Source organism: Halichoeres trimaculatus, unplaced genomic scaffold (genome assembly GCF_033239565.1).
Source record: "Halichoeres trimaculatus isolate MK-OKI-2021-1 unplaced genomic scaffold, fHalTri1.1 fHalTri1_scaffold_9, whole genome shotgun sequence".
Lineage (NCBI taxonomy): Eukaryota > Metazoa > Chordata > Actinopteri > Labriformes > Labridae > Halichoeres > Halichoeres trimaculatus.
Genome location: NW_027437188.1, coordinates 31,917,174 through 31,932,904, shown reverse-complemented (window position 1 = coordinate 31,932,904; position 15,731 = coordinate 31,917,174). Strand labels below are relative to the sequence as shown.

The window sequence follows — 15,731 nt, the reverse complement described above, 5'->3', positions numbered from 1 at the left end:
CAAGAAAAGCCTGTATGCAAAGTTCACTTGAGGGTATGTTGCCAAGCCTGTGCTACCCAACCACCAGAGGGAGTATTCAACTGGAGAAAGAGCAGCAGTGCAACAACTGGATGCCTCTGAGTAACTTTATAATGCATTCCTTAAAAAAAAAAAAAAAAAAAAACTTAACTGGTCAGCTTCTGTGAAATATTTCTGATTTACTTCAATTTAAATGTGAAAGGAGGCAGCTTACTCCTGCAGGGTGACTATCAAATAGGATTATGTGTGAAAATTGATTTGCTGAATTAAAGCAACATATCATAATTTTATCTGTCTACTCGATGTAAAAGTGATTGATTGATGCACTCAGATTTATATTTTAAGTCCATTAAGGAAAAAAAAAATCCTGAGGGCGTTGACAGCGTTATCATGTCAAAATGTTGTCATTTTTATCTGAGATAATTATGCAGAGAGTAAAAAGAGACTCAGAGGCAGCAGAAGTCCAGTCTGACATATCAGCACAGTGACATACGGATGCCCGTGTGGCCACACTAATTATTGTCAGCGGCTGGGAGTGATATGGACTCGCAGAGAAATGCAACGTCCTGCCCTTCTACATCTTGAATAGTGGGAGTCATGAACCGCTGCAAGGTGACGCGTCCTCTGATTTCAACCGAAACTTCACCCTAGACACGCCGTGTTTCTAATCACCATCCGAATCCCCGTCAAACTGCACCAGCTCCTCTTTTTATCAAACATCGGGATCGGGACCATCTTGCGCAGTGGTACGGCGGAGGGAGCAAACGGTGGCGGCGGCCACTCCGGGGAATGTCGGCTGGCCGTCAGTCCTGACATCGGCCTCTTGTGATCTCAGACACCAGGTACAGTACACAGCTTTTCAAAACACTGACACTGCCTGAGCATGCTAGCTGTCCGCGTATTTCTCAGCTGTCTTCTTCATGTCTTCACTCGCATAAGTTTCTCCTCTTTTTTATGGAGTCTTACGAGCCAATAACAAAGTTCAAATCCCGTTAGCTAGCATTGGGTCGCTTGCAGATGTGAGCTACGTCAGTTTACAGGAGAGTGGAGCTAGCGGAGACATGAATTAGCATGCTAAGTTAGCCCGTGGACCGGGCTGTCTTTCCACTCAGGAGTGCTGCTGGGGTTCACACCAGGGGCATGTGTCCTTAAATTCTCCTTACAACATCAATGCGGTGCTTTTTCAACTCTACGTTTTTCCTACCACAGCTTACGGATACGAGCATTTCAATCCAGATGTGTAATTACTGATATTAGCCCGTCAGCAGGCTAATCTGTCAGACGTTTGAATGGTTTTGTGCTAAGCAGCTAAACCGTGTTCAGGAGGTGACAGACTGATACCTGTCACTTCATCACACACTCAGCGTGGGCATGTGGAGAGCAACATGCAGCTCATACTGCTGCTGCCTAACACTACCTGACTCTGCACTAATACTACAGCACAGTAAATGTGCAAAAATATCTCCATGTGATATCAAAATATTTTATCTGAAGAGGCATTTCCTGTATCGCTATGATTCTGTGAACTGAGTCTGCTGAGAGGCGTCCTGTGTGGCTAGATGTGCCTTACAAATTGAAACTATAGCAGTAAAAATAACAGGTTGACCTCCCAGAATAGTCTGTACTACTATTACAATAACATTTTTACTGCTCAGTATTATGATACAGATTGTAAAAGTGTTACACACACATCATTTCTTCTATGTCTTAAAATCCATGTCCCCTCTATGGCTGTGTATGTGTTTTGATTCAGTTCACTCCAGTTATGACTACCCCTCCTTGTTAGTTCAGCCTGTTGAATATTGTTTGATAGTGCTGCACTTAAACCTGTTTACAGAGGAAGATACTACAGCTCATCTCTTTCCCTGTGTATGTGTGCACAGGCGCTTCTTACTGTTTGTGTATCTACAATATCCTGGTGAGCTATATATAGCACCTAACAGAGTTTGCAACTTGATCCGAATTGTCTTTCAGAGCCACAGGACGCCGTGTGTTGCTTTCCACTTGAGGTGAAATATCTCCAGGTCCGAAGCATCTCTTCCTTTTTGCGCCTTTTCTGTAAAAAGTGACATTCTTTAGCTCACCTGTGATCCTTTGGGTTAACCTGTTGTACTCTGTGCTTTTGTTTTCGTAGAAGTGAAATCCTTTGGGGTGTCTGTAAATGAGGTTGAGGTGGTTAATGATGGAAACCTAGTGTGAGCCAATTAATCTAGTTAGTCAGGTCTTAAAGAGCAAAATATTTTTTTGCTTTTGCTGACATTAATATTTTGGTGATCACATTTAGAAAGAAGTGACAGGACATGTGATGGTGAAGCTGTCTTTTCATTACAGCAAGGAGGCTAACATATCCTTCATTGTGCTGTAAGTTCATACCTCTTTTGTTTTGTCCAGGCTTAATTTGAATGAATAAGCGCGTGGCAGCCGCTGCGTGGCCACACACACCGCTCCTGCGCATGCAGAGACAGATTTGGTGAGCCGCTCACAAAGTGCCTCTTATCTGCTTTGGTGATCTGAGAAGTTTGGGGTGAGTTACAGGGAGCACAGCAAAGGTGAGCTATGAAAGAATAATGTGATATTGAGAACGTTTCCACAAGGAAGAATATACGAGGACACTTAAGTGCTGCACTCTATAGGCTGAGTGTCAAAGAGAGAGGCCCTTTGTGATCCTTGACTAGAAAGCATTTAGAAAGCATTTTAATGACACTTGTGACACATACAGTATGCTTCACATTAATGCACACTGGCGACAAGTGTCTGTTGTGCTCCTGTGCCCTGTGGCGTGCTCGTCTTTTGCATGATTTTGCATACTGTCCTTGTAGACAAAACTTCTCTGTCCACGTTGCTGCTGCTGTTCAAATTACATTAATGTATTTAGTCACATGATGCACAGTAAAAGCAGTGGGTTCTGACTCTTTAACAGTGGTTTATTTCTTCAGGTGAGAAAAATGCCCCTAGAACTCAGGTGGGCCCCAGATATCTGTGTTGAGGCTGAGTGAGATGTAAGTCTTGGTGTTTTTTTTTAAGCTAACTGTGGTGCTGCTTGCAAGAGGTGAGGATGTAATCTGAACCAACCGCAGGGTTTTACCCTCAGATACTGTCCGCAGTTTCACTGGGGTGAGAGGATGCATGTTCAGCACTTTGTTATGCATTAGGAAGCTTTGTGTAACATGCCTCTCAGTGAAAGCTTACATAAAAAATTATTTTCATATGGCGAGAAAAGAAATTGAACTCTTGGAAATTAGGGCTGAAAGATTTTGAAAAATAGTCTAATTGGGAATTTTTTGGTACCAATGCGATTCAGCATGTGATTTTTTTTTGAGTGAGGGGATCTTTTACATTATTCACTAAACACAAGCAATTCATCATTCTATAACAGGGGTCACCTGCCTTTTTGAGACTGAGGGCTACCCCAAGTGAAATGGGATCGGATGAAGGGCTACTTATTTAATACAGACTTTCTGAACAAAATTGCACGGGTCACTTTTTAATAGCAACAATAGTAGTAGTAGAAGTAATACCATGGGAAGATACTGCTCACATGTCTATGAATTATTCCACAATTATTATTATTAAGGGAACATAGGGAACATGTCTGGAAGGAAATGTGCTGTTTTTGGACATGCCTTGCAGGCACCTGAAGTGGTTCTTGTGGGCGCCCAGGTGCCCATGGGCACTACGTTGGTGACCCCTGTTCTATAATATGACCAACACAACAAAGGATACTGTCAACATATAAACACTTATTTCCTGAAGGCCAGACCTATATATTATCGTGGAATAAGAAGGGCTGTCACTTTAACGCGTTAATTTGATTGATTGATCACACCACAAATTGATCAATTATAAAAATTAACGCCATTAACTCATTGGCTGCCAGCCATTTTCAGCGCATCTTGAACAATGTCTGAAGACCCAAACAGTATTTTTTTCTATGACTATGTAAACAGCAAAGCTACCTAAGAAGAGTGGACTCTCTTGTTTTATGTCTCTCTTCCTGTTCTTGATCCAAAAAACAGACAAAACACACTATTTTTTGATCGGGTTCATCTAGGGCTCTCTTCATCCTTTGATCCTCTCTGCGATCTTCGTGGTCATTTCTCACAATCACGCCACTCTTTCTCCCTGAACTACAGCGATACATCCTCAGTTGGAGCGTGAGCTGCCTGAACTTTTCTGACTTGCAGCATCTCGCTATGCCTCTTTCATCTCACATCTTCTCCTCATATCCATGCTGAGCTCTCATCCAAAGAGCACACCGCTCTCAGCCACAGTAGTTTACAAGCAGGATTTTGATTGACGAGCTCCGCCAGACCCTGCCTCTATAGACGTCAATGGCAGCGAACACAGACATTTTCACGTTTGCCAGTTGATAAAAATGTGGAATTACAAATCTTCTCTTCTTTGTATATTCATCTGATTAGTCATGCACTACAATTTGGTAATATCCTAGAAATCAAATTTTGTATTTGGGGACCTCAAGCAGATATGAGATTAAAATGTGATTAATTAAACTAATTAATCACAAATCCTGTAATTAATTAGATTAATTTTTTAACCGCCTGACAGCACTGGAAATAAGATGAATTGATGCATGAACTGATATGAATGACATATCTTTATTCAACTATTACAATCTCAGTAGAATATTGACTGTTTGATTAAACTTCAAACCTTGTAGGTGTTTAATATTTTTGCCAGAGAAAACAGAATATCAACAGTCAGCATATTCCCTCCAGGTTTGTTTACATGACACTTGTTTTTTTTTTTTTAATTGTAGCCTTTACCATTAGAAACTTGCATTCTATTACATTGGGATACCAGTTTCAGTTTGATCACTTGTTCAGCCCTATAAGAAATACATCCCACACTCTTATAGTTAGAGTCAAAATCCAGTAATTAGATACGTGTGAGTTGGTGTGATGTTTGTTTACAAGCTTGAAACTCATCTGTGTTAAACTAAATGAGTCAAACAGGAAGATACATCAAAAAGCTTTTTAGATAAAAACCAGCTGTAGGTGTGATCACAGGCTGGGAGAGACCAATGAGCCCACGTTTTCCCCTCAACCAGAGGACTGGCCTCAGATCTAACCAATCATCAAAGCGTGTAAAAACACTCACGGGTTAAAGAAGTAAAGTGTGTTTCGTATGTATTGGAGCTGAGCGCTGCTTTTGAATGTTTCTGGTAATGATCGAGTCGTCGAGGATGGGAAGAGTGACATCTTAAAGCAGATGTGAAATGCTTTACTTTTCATCCCCTTTCGTAAGTTCTTGAGTTTCTGTAATAGCATGTTAGCGTTATGCAGTCATTTCATTAAACTAAGAAACAAAAAACCCACACGGCAGCATAATGGATGCTTTGGATGACAGTATTTGATTCCTCTAATGAGTATGACGTCATGGGATAATGGCAGCCATGTGGATACGGTGAATTAGAGCTCCTGGTGATGCCTCTTACATACAGAGTAATTTGATCAGCGCAGCTGTCATGTAACTTAAAAATGTGTTTAAAGCTTCAAACCCAGACTGACACTCTGATGGTGAAATGTGAAGTTGTGGATTGCGTTCAGGATCTGTAAAGGAATGCTTGGCACCAGTTTGTATTTTATTGAAGAACTCTGAGGGCAAAGCGCTGTTTGATAATCAATGCACGCATTTTAATTCACGCAAAAATCATTATCCTACTTCCTGGTAATTGAATGTTCAACTCTGAACGAGTTGTTAGAAGCTTGTTTGAGTTTTACAGCCTGCTCTCTGAGTGCACGCTGGTGTTTTATCTTTCATAGAGCTCTCCGTAGCTTAAACAGTGTGCACTGTTATTTCCTCTGAGCAGCCTGTGCTGCAAATTATATTACATACAAATGCAGAAACAAACAGGCTCCAAATAGGACTCTGCATCCGGATGCATCATCTGTCACCACCTCGATCCTCTTAAGCGTTTGCCTCTGTGATCATGCTACAACTTTCAGTAGGGCTGTTACAGCAATGTAAACAGTACCAGTGCATACGTTAGAAAGATCACTGACAAAACAAGGTTGAACATAACAAACATACAAGAGCCAGACATGTGCAAACATTCAAACGACGTCTCAGAGGTTTCCATTGTGTTTATAACCGTTCAAATGTCTCCTCAGTCCAGGTGAATTTTCTCCTTTCTTTGGTTTTCTTTCATCTCTTTTCATCTGACATTTCTTACAGCTTGCATCATCGCTCCAGTTTAGGATAACTCACCTTTCAGTTTGACCTTCACCAAATTCCTTGCACACTTCTGACCGGCTGGTAGGAGCCATGTGTATGAGTATGAGAGCGTGTGTGTGTATGTGTGCCTCTGATTGTAGCCCTCCTCTTCTCAGATTTGGCTAATGTTAGGGTGAGTTTTTGAAGCTAAGGTCAGGCTCTGTTTAGGCGAAAATTTTTGTCTCTGCTTATGTTGAGTTCAGAGTTGTTTTGGGAAGAAGATGCTGCATACAACCCCCAATGCTCCCCAGAGAGAAAACAGCTACAGTTGTTGTTTTGGCTGTTTAGGTTTAATAAGTCTGATGGGAAAATAAACAAAACTAGGGCTGCAACTACTGGAGTACTCGGTTATATTGACGATTAATCGATGAATCGGAATAAAAAAGGATGAGAATGCATAATAGTAATATTTGCCAAACCAAACATGGATTGTTATTTTAGTTGATAACTTTTGTTTGCTTAATTATATATACAAAGAAACAGCATATTTGAACATAATTAAACTGACCAGATGCCACATTTATAAAGCAAAAAAATGACATGAATGTATCGTCACTTAAAGAATCAACAGTATGGTCAAAATAACAGAAAATATATAATTATGTCATTAGATTAAGAAGTTACTGGGCCAAAAAGGCAAATAAATAAAAATGTGTCCTCAACCTTTTCACCTGCAGGTCAAACAGTTCACCCCCTCTGCCCTACTACTATCTGTAGCAGCTAATGCTAATGCTAACATTAGTTTAATGAACTCCTTGTGGTTTTCAAATGGGGTGACGATTTAATAAAAAGACAAAACAAATCCTAAAGACTAGAGCCTGACCGATACAGGATTTTTGGGGCCGATGCCGATACCAATACTGGGGGCAAAAAAAAACTGATATCCGATATATCAACTATTGGATATATCGGCTGATAAATATAATAAATTCATTGATATACACAGGATATATACTGTATATAATCACAAATCATAATAATACCCATATGATTCGAGACAGAGACAGAACACTATTAAATTAAAACAAGGAACTTTAATTATAAAACTGTCAACATAAACACTGTAGTGTAAACCAATGATAAGTAAGAACAAGCTGTAAACACAGTAATAAACAAAGAAGTCAAACTGTAAACACCCTAAATAAATAAGTCAAACTTTAAACACAGTAAGTATAAAAAAAAAATAAAAAATGTAAACACACAATGAGCAACTAACACAACGTTAAAACGCCGTTCTATAGTCTTACATTAGATAAAGGTGGGCGGAGGGGGCGGGCATTTGGGCAGCGTGCAGCCCAACACACAGACACACAGGAGCAGGAGCAACAGAATCTCCGTGGAGCAAAAACTTTTATAATTGGCTACATTTTGGCCGATGTTGATTAATCGGTGACGGGCATAATCGGCCCGATTAATCGGTCAGGCTCTACTAAAGACATACCATGCATTTCACAACATATGAAAGGAGTGTATGTGGGATTTTTGTAGCTCCTCACTCCGCTGTTGAGCTCCAGGCTTATCATCGATGAGCCCATCATGTTTGCGCCTTAAGAGCTGGATCACTGCAGTCGAACTGCCGTGCCATGCGAGGTCATTTTTGCAAATCTTGCAATTAACACTGTGTGCTTTTACTCAGGGTGAAATTCTCCCAAACTCTGGGATTTCTTGGACGAACGGCTTCTCCAGCTCTGCCATTTTTCGCGAGTTTACTTGTTTCCCTCACCTCCCGGCCCGGCTTCCCCTCTGACACGCTGATCTGTTTATGTGTGACGCAGCCCAGGAAATCTACACTCCAGTCAAGTAGGTGGCGCAAATGCACCTTCTGCTAGTTGCCAACCACTAAATAATCCGACAAAAAGGAAGAAGACAAATAAACTGAAGAGAAACTAATACAGTAATGACGCAGCACAGTGCATCGATTATGGAAAAAAGATTTTTATGGATTTTATTGATGCGTCTTTGCAGCCCTAAACAAATCAGTCAGACGTGACTTGGATCTTTTTCTGACAAGTGGGGAAACTAAGACTCTGTGTCTGGTCGTTTTGTGTTTAGCACCCCGCTAGGTGTGCGCTAACTTGAACTGCTCCTGTCCATCAGCCCACTTTGTGCCGTAATGCCTCCTGTCTGTAGTGAGGCTGCAGTTTGCTCTTTTCCTTGTTCTACTTGGCTTTCTTCCCAGAATGTGTTGAAAAGGATGCAACCCTTGACCCTGTGTACGAAATGAGTCCAGTACTTCCCTCTCAGAGCTGGAGCTAAAGCATGACGAGGAGTCTGCAGTCTTTTTAACACTTGGAGCTCAGAGGAGGTCTTTTTCACTGTTTATTTAGAGAAGCTGATGAATTATTTGTATTTGCCCACATTTCCATCACTCTGGAGGACGTAAAACAGATGTGATATCACCGTCCTGGCTTCACGGAGTTGGTTTTTAGCTCCAACATCCCTTTTCCTCCTCCTCCTGCTTTGTTCGCTCCTCTTCGTCTCATGATGTTTTTCCTCGGCGTGAAAAGAAAGGTGCATCTTAGGTCATCTCTTTTGTCATCGCCGTGCAGCGAGGCCTGCTACATCAAAAGACGGCGATGCTTTGAGATCTTTACAAATGTCTCCTTTTCCTTTTTTTCCTCGGTGGCCTTTCCTGAGTTGAGTCTCTCACTCTGCACATCGCCTACTGGTTAGCCTATATTTACTCAGCCCCATGACATGTTTTGTTGCCACAGCAACCTGCCACAACCCCCCTAGTGTGCTTTTTGTTGGCTGTCACCTGTGTTCTGTCCCACAATGCACTGCAGTACTATTAGATTTGTTAAGTGCGGAGAGGGCAGAGATGAAGATCTCAGACGTGTGAACAGTTTAAGTTCCTCAAAATGTGAAACCAGCCTCCTCTGCACACACACAGTCTGAACTGAGTGTTTCTTGTTCTCAGATGTTTCGTACATGAATGCTGACCTGCAGTAACCTCTTGTTATGCTTGTAGAGTAACACATTCCTTCTACAGTAGGCTGCAGAAAAACAGAGTGCATGTTGGGAGAAGAGAACAAGCGTGTGATTGAAGTAAAAGTGGAGGAAAGTAAAAATGTTGTTCGAGGAACTGTAAAAAGTAAGAAAAGATACGTGTGTGAGGCTGAGTGTGGTTAAAACTCTGTGAATGGGGTTTCCCCGTCTGTTAGGCTCTGACTAAAAAGACCAAGTCTATATTTTCTGAATGCCAGACTCTTGAAAAAGCTCCAGTTGTGTCCTAAACTTTAAAGCAATACTCTGGGATGGAACAAGTTGGGTCCTATCACAAGGTTTAGGGCAGAAATTACCCCTACAGCAGTGATTTTGTGCAGCAGAAGCCCAGAGCGCTCGCACCAAACACCCTCTCCCTGCTCGTCAGCCGGTTTCCTATGCACTCAGACGGGGCCATATTTTACTTGACCAAAAACACAAATAAAAGGTCTCACCGAAAAAATCTGGTATCGGTCTGCATTCATGTTTTATTTAGAACATTTTCATGTCGTAAAACAGCGCTATCTCCACTGCAGAGCCACAGCTGGGTATGAGGCGCTCGCTGCTTAGTGTATCAGTCTGCACGCGCGGCGTGCCAGATGTAAACAAACGCAGGTAGTCTGCCAGGACGAAGAGACACGACGAGAACTAGAGCCTTATTTGGCTGTGTTTTTGTTTGAAAGTAAAGCGCCCTTCACACCACCGTGCAGTAACCGCCCTGAAAACCGCTTCTCTGCCAGCAGAGGCCCCTGAAATGCAGAGCGTTTTTCAAAGCGGCTCTTGCCGCCGCGGCATGAGCATGGGGTAACAGGCGGCAGTGACGTAGAGGTGATTCAGCAAACTCAAAAACACGTACCCCCTAATAGTACCTTATAGTTTCTGTTTACTGCATAATGTGCATATGAAAGATTTAATTATTATTGTAGAGCTCTGGATATTCAGATACCAGAAGTATTAGCTCCTCCATTGCTCGTTTTGCCCCGCGAAGCCTGCTATTTCCGAGTTTTCTTTACCCTTCGATGTGATTGACTGTTCCCAGGCGGTTGCCGCCAGAAAGTTCAACACGCTGGACTCCGGGTGGCAGGGGAAAATCTGTGCGCGTGCACGTGGGCGGCAACCGCTTCTGGGTCCTACCGCCACAGCCAAAACCGCCTGCCGTCTGCCGCCCAACCCTCATTAAAAATGACTGGAGGTGGCGCGTTGCTGCGTGGCGGTGTGAAGCCCCCTTAACGCACTGAAAATGTTCTAAATAAAGCATGAATGCAGACCGATATCAGATTTTTTTCGGTGGGAGTCCGTTTATTTGTCTTTTTGGTCAAGTAAAAAATGGCCCCGTCTGAGTGCAGAGGAAACCAGCAGAGGAGCAGGGAGGGGGTGTTTGGTGCAAGCGCTCTGGGCTTCTGCTGCACAAAAACACTGCTGTAGGGGTAATTTCTGCCCTAAACCTTGTGATAGGACCCAACTTGTTCCATCCCAGAGTATCACTTTAAAACTATGAGTTGAAATCTAAATCCATTGTGCAGAAAGACAGAATCACTTCTTTCTCACTTCATTATCTGGAATCTGTTGCTATAAAATCAAACATGGGTGGCTGGTGCTTTCCAATTACGTGACCTTTCAGCGGTCACATTGTTAAGATCCCCATGAGAGAAATATTTTTAACATCTAAAACTTCATTCTTCAAAGAATCTGAAGGCTGTAATGTAGTGAGTGCTGGCACCAATAATCACTTGAAATGTAACTGATGGCTGTCACTTGGAAGCAGCTCCACATTATTGGTCTCAGTTGGTTTTCCATGACTGAAAGCTGGCACGGGCTCGGAAGCTGATTTAACGTCCTTAAACTTCTGAACAGAGCGTGCCTGTCATCGTCCGTGTTCATTTTTCTTCAGTCGAATATCGTGGATAAACACAGCTCATAGCAGCTGACAGAAGCACTCAGTGTCCGCCTCAAATTCAACTTTTATTCAAAATGTATTTCAGCTGAGAGCGATAAACTACAGGAGGGACGGTTTGTTTAGCGGTGGCTGTGTATTTTGTTTAAATTATTCTTTTTTAGCATAGCTTATTATGCTTTGATGCATGCTTTTCTTATTCCCGTTGGTGGGATTTGAACCACAGGAGACAGAAACAGGACTCTGCCGTTTTCTCTGCCAGCAGGTTTATTCTACATCAGTCTCTTTAAGCGCCAACACTCATGCAGTGAAGTCCTTATTGCTGCTGAGCTCCAAATATCGAATTTAGGTGGCTTCCCAGGTGGCCAAAGTTTCATCCCCCATAGTTTGAGTTTTGCGAATGTTTAGAAAACTCAAAAGGCTTGGTTCAGTAGAGGAAAACTAAGCAGTAGTTTATCCAAACTCCAACACCCTCTCGTTCATCTTTATCAGCTGTTATTACTCAGCAAGATTTTGGATGTGATATTCATGAAGAGTCAGCGGCGAGGCTTGACATTACACCATTTGAGAATCTTTGTCCTGAAGTACAGCAGCTGGATCATCCAGAAACACTCAGCTTGTCTAACTTGATAGAGAATGAGGGCGAGGGTGATAATTTGGGGGTTTGAAACCTTTGGTGTAAACTCAGAACAGCATTTACACAGCCCACACGGTGTGACTTACAGGGGTGAAGGGAAAAACCCATCAGAGGTGTGTTGTTTTCCTTTCACTGACAGGTTGTAATGAACCTGTAATGAGGGTGTATGTTAACTACTTTAAAGTGGGGGTACTATGCTAATTTTCAGGCTTCATGTTGCTCTTTTGATACCTCAGTATTAGCTTGACATGAATTACATCTTTAAAAACTCTTTACTAATCTCACACTGGTTTCTGTGGAAACCCTCTTTCATTATCATTCTGATTCATTTGAGGTACTGTCTCTTTAAGGCTTCCCCTACAAGACCACGTTCTCATGAATGGACAGCTTTCCTAAAGCCTTCTTCATTGTTGCCATGCTACAAAATTGTCGTAATTGAGTAAACCAATTTCTCCAAATCAGACAGACAAATCATGAAGTGTAGCTGTTAGTTTTGAACCCTGAATTTGAGTCAAAAGTTTGAGAACAAGAAAACACCCAGGAACAAAGAACAGAGCAAGATATTTCTGCTTTTGGGGGAATCTCTTTGTCACCCATGAATCATGTGTTTGTTTTCCGTTAGCTCAAACTGTTGAGGAGTAACGGTAATTTAGATAGCACTTTTAAGATGGGAGAGCCCATGTTTTAATGGGTTTTTGAAAGAGGCTGTGAGGAGTTTCTAAGTGATCTCGCAAAAGTCTACCTTCTAGATATGCCTGATTGTAATCCAAACTTTAAAATGAGATTATCAGCACCAATATTACAGGTTACAGGTTATTTAAAATTCTACTTCTTTGCTTCCTGATCGAGTCGAGCTGACGAAGTTTGGCAGACATCTGTGTTTTTCTCTGCTAAAAACAATTTCTGTGATTAATTTTGTAGTGATGGTTGACACAGGAGCCTAACTGTCAGACAGATAAAGGACAGAAGAGCAGAAGAAAGCGAAACGGGAGAGTGATACAGCCTGAGCCAAAGGCTAACACATGGGCTAATCTGTTTGTGCTAATGTCCATTCCAACCCACAGTCAACAGTTACTCTGCAGTGGTCTGTTCAAACTTGAGAGTCTATTACAAACTGACAGTGTTTACTTGTTGTCACGTTAGCTACAGGTATATTGGAGCACCGGGCTGCCGATAGCGCTACATATAGACGGCTACTACATTGACGGCTACTACATTGACGTCACATTTCAAACTGTAGCGCAACTACTGATAAATGCCTTACCTCAGCCCGTTGTATCCAGTAAAAAGTTGTTTTGAACAAAGAAAATTTGTTTCAATTGAATCTCCATTTAATTCCAAAACAAACAAGCGCCTAGCTAAAAGTGATTTACGGCAGTGTGCGGAGACACCGGGCCACAAGGTGGCGAGGCAGTCCAATTAAAACAGATCCTCCTCATACCATCTTTAAAGAGTTAAAAGAGCATGAAAAATCTCTCTCTTGTGTGACTTTTTGAAAAAACATTCAAAGCAGCGAGAAGTGTCATCCTACTCTGACACACGTTCACCTCACGATCAGAAATCTGCTCACTTTTAGTTCGGACACCCAACATTTTAACTAAAGATTGATGTTAACAGTGTAAAAAATAGAAAAAAACATAAGTCATTTTAGGATTGAGATTTATTCACTAGAATTCCCAAGCATTAATTTTTGCCATCTTCATGTAACAGTGACCGTCAATCACATGGTAGCAGTACCGTAAAGCATAGCGTGCGTGAACGTCATAAAACATTATGAGAAGCTAATTTCCAGAATGAACATCCTGCTTTATTGAAGATGGCTCTGAGTTAGTGATGGGGAGCATTAACTCATTTAGAAATCGTTACACAGAGGTAATAAATAAAGTGATAAGTATTCCAATCTTCTGACTTCTGAATTCCCCCTCTTCTTATTTTGTTAGCAGTCATACATGTTGCGTTATCTGTGGCCTTGGCCGGCTTATTTAACTTATTTTCTTCTTCTTCTTCAGCTGGCGCCATGAGAAAATGCAGTTCGTTAAGCATCTGATGCAGAAACCGTCTCAACTGTGAATCTCTGTGTGCCCTTCTGCGTCATCCACATTATTCATTCATCAGCTGCGTTAAACAGTTTGGCCTCAGTGTTTACTGGTGTCGGTCCACAGAGGAGCACTGTGGCATCTGTGTTTTGGACTTGGCGTCTTATTTTGTTCTCACTGCCGGCCCTGACTTCTCAGGGCTCTCCGGGTCTATTAATACCAGCGCGCTCTAAAAATACAGAGCACTGTGTGACCCACTGGGACTAAATATGAGCTCAACCTCTCACTGTGGGCACACAGACGTATATACTCTTACACAAGCGATTGTGGATCCAGAATTTAACATGACATAGCGAATCAGTATTTTCCACGGTTAAAGGAAAAAGGCTTCAGGCAAATAAATTTAAATCAATCCGACCTCCAGGCTGTACAGAGAACACTGCTGAGTGTTTCCGCTGATGTTTAAGGATTTTTTTGTGGGTTTTCTTTCTTTGTGTGCAAATGTACTCCTCATCACTGCCCTCAAAGACATTCCTTATCCTAAGCTCAAACCACATTTGGATATTCAAACCCATCGAATTATTTCCCTAATTTATTTGGAGCTGCAAGTTGACGCACCTGGACAAGCTCCAACTGTTAAAATTGAATTTGTTTCCCAAAGTACTCGTGAAAATGTCAAACGAGAAAATGGAAATGGAGATTTCATGCCCAAAACACATTTGTTGATTTGATAACAGAGGGCTTCTGTGTAAGCATTATACCCAGCTGATATCTGCTGTAAAAGGACTAACTCATCAAACATTAACATGTTTTTTTATGAAAGGCTGATAGTGTTCTCATATACTCAACGCAAATAACACCAAACACTATAGATCAGGGCATTAACATTTTAATACGGCTCTCATATTTTCACTTTCTCTGCACGCTCTCGTCTCGTGAGGACGCTGTGATTTGTTTGTTTGGGGAGTGCTTCAAAATAAATGGTATAGATCTTGACAGTGAGAGCATTTCTTTGAACTATGAAAGTTATAAAAGTATTGATGCTTGTTTGGAGAGCTGTAGATTTTGGAAATCTTCATAAACAACAAACTGGGATAGATTTTATACCTTCACACATTAGCTCAGGTTTTAAACACTGCGCCACATGCTGCATGTCTGTACATTACTGTGCTAGATATCAGACAATGATGTGCTTGTGTGATCCCAACGGCACATTGATTTCCTGTCTCTGATGGAGACTTTGCTCTTTAAAGGTTGGCTGTACTTTAACATAAACTCCTCTTTGTTTAATGTTAGTCTAAGACACACAGAACATTAAAGTTTTTCTCCAGCTCGTGTTTTACTGCTTCACCAAACGGGATGCAAAGGAACTTACTGGACCCTCCAAAACCAATGAGATCCCAACAGTTTTATCAATCCAGTCCAGGTGCACTATTCGAACAATCTGCAAACGGTAAGCTTTGACTATCGAATATCATTTTTCCCTGAAATGCCAATCCCTTCTCAATTGCGGGGAATCCAATATTGTTTACTTCACACTCTGACAAAGTAAATATCTGTTCCCTGATGAGTATGACCTGTTCATACACAAGCTTTTATTGTCAGTTAGAGACTTAACAGTCTCTGCAGTTCAATATCTGCATTTGCAATATCCCATAATGACATAATCTGATATCTCGTGTAGAGGTGGCCACCTGCCCGGGTGGATGCTCTTAGCAAAAAAAAATATCACCCCTGCTGTTTTTTTAATCTACTTTGAACTTTAATTTTTGTTTTGTCCACCTTTTGCAGCAGTTACAGTAACACGTCAAAGTTATCCCATGTTTTCTGCAACTCAAGCCAAAGCCTATGAATGTTCAAACCCACCCAAATCTGCTGGATGAGCTCGAGATCCAGACCTGAGGGGGCCTCTCTATCATTTTCATTG

At 41.6% G+C, this 15,731-nt stretch overlaps 1 protein-coding gene across 2 annotated transcripts in view; it reads left to right on the top strand.

Annotated features, from left to right (window-relative positions):
* The first annotated feature begins 464 nt into the window (after positions 1 to 464).
* bcl9l (bcl9 like) overlaps positions 465 to 15,731 on the top strand; it is a 36,744-nt gene continuing 21,477 nt past the window's right edge. For both annotated transcript variants that reach the window (XM_074679748.1, XM_074679747.1), the window contains exon 1: positions 465 to 860. The gene's annotated coding sequence lies outside the window, so the exon portion shown is untranslated. The remainder of the gene's footprint in view (positions 861 to 15,731) is intronic.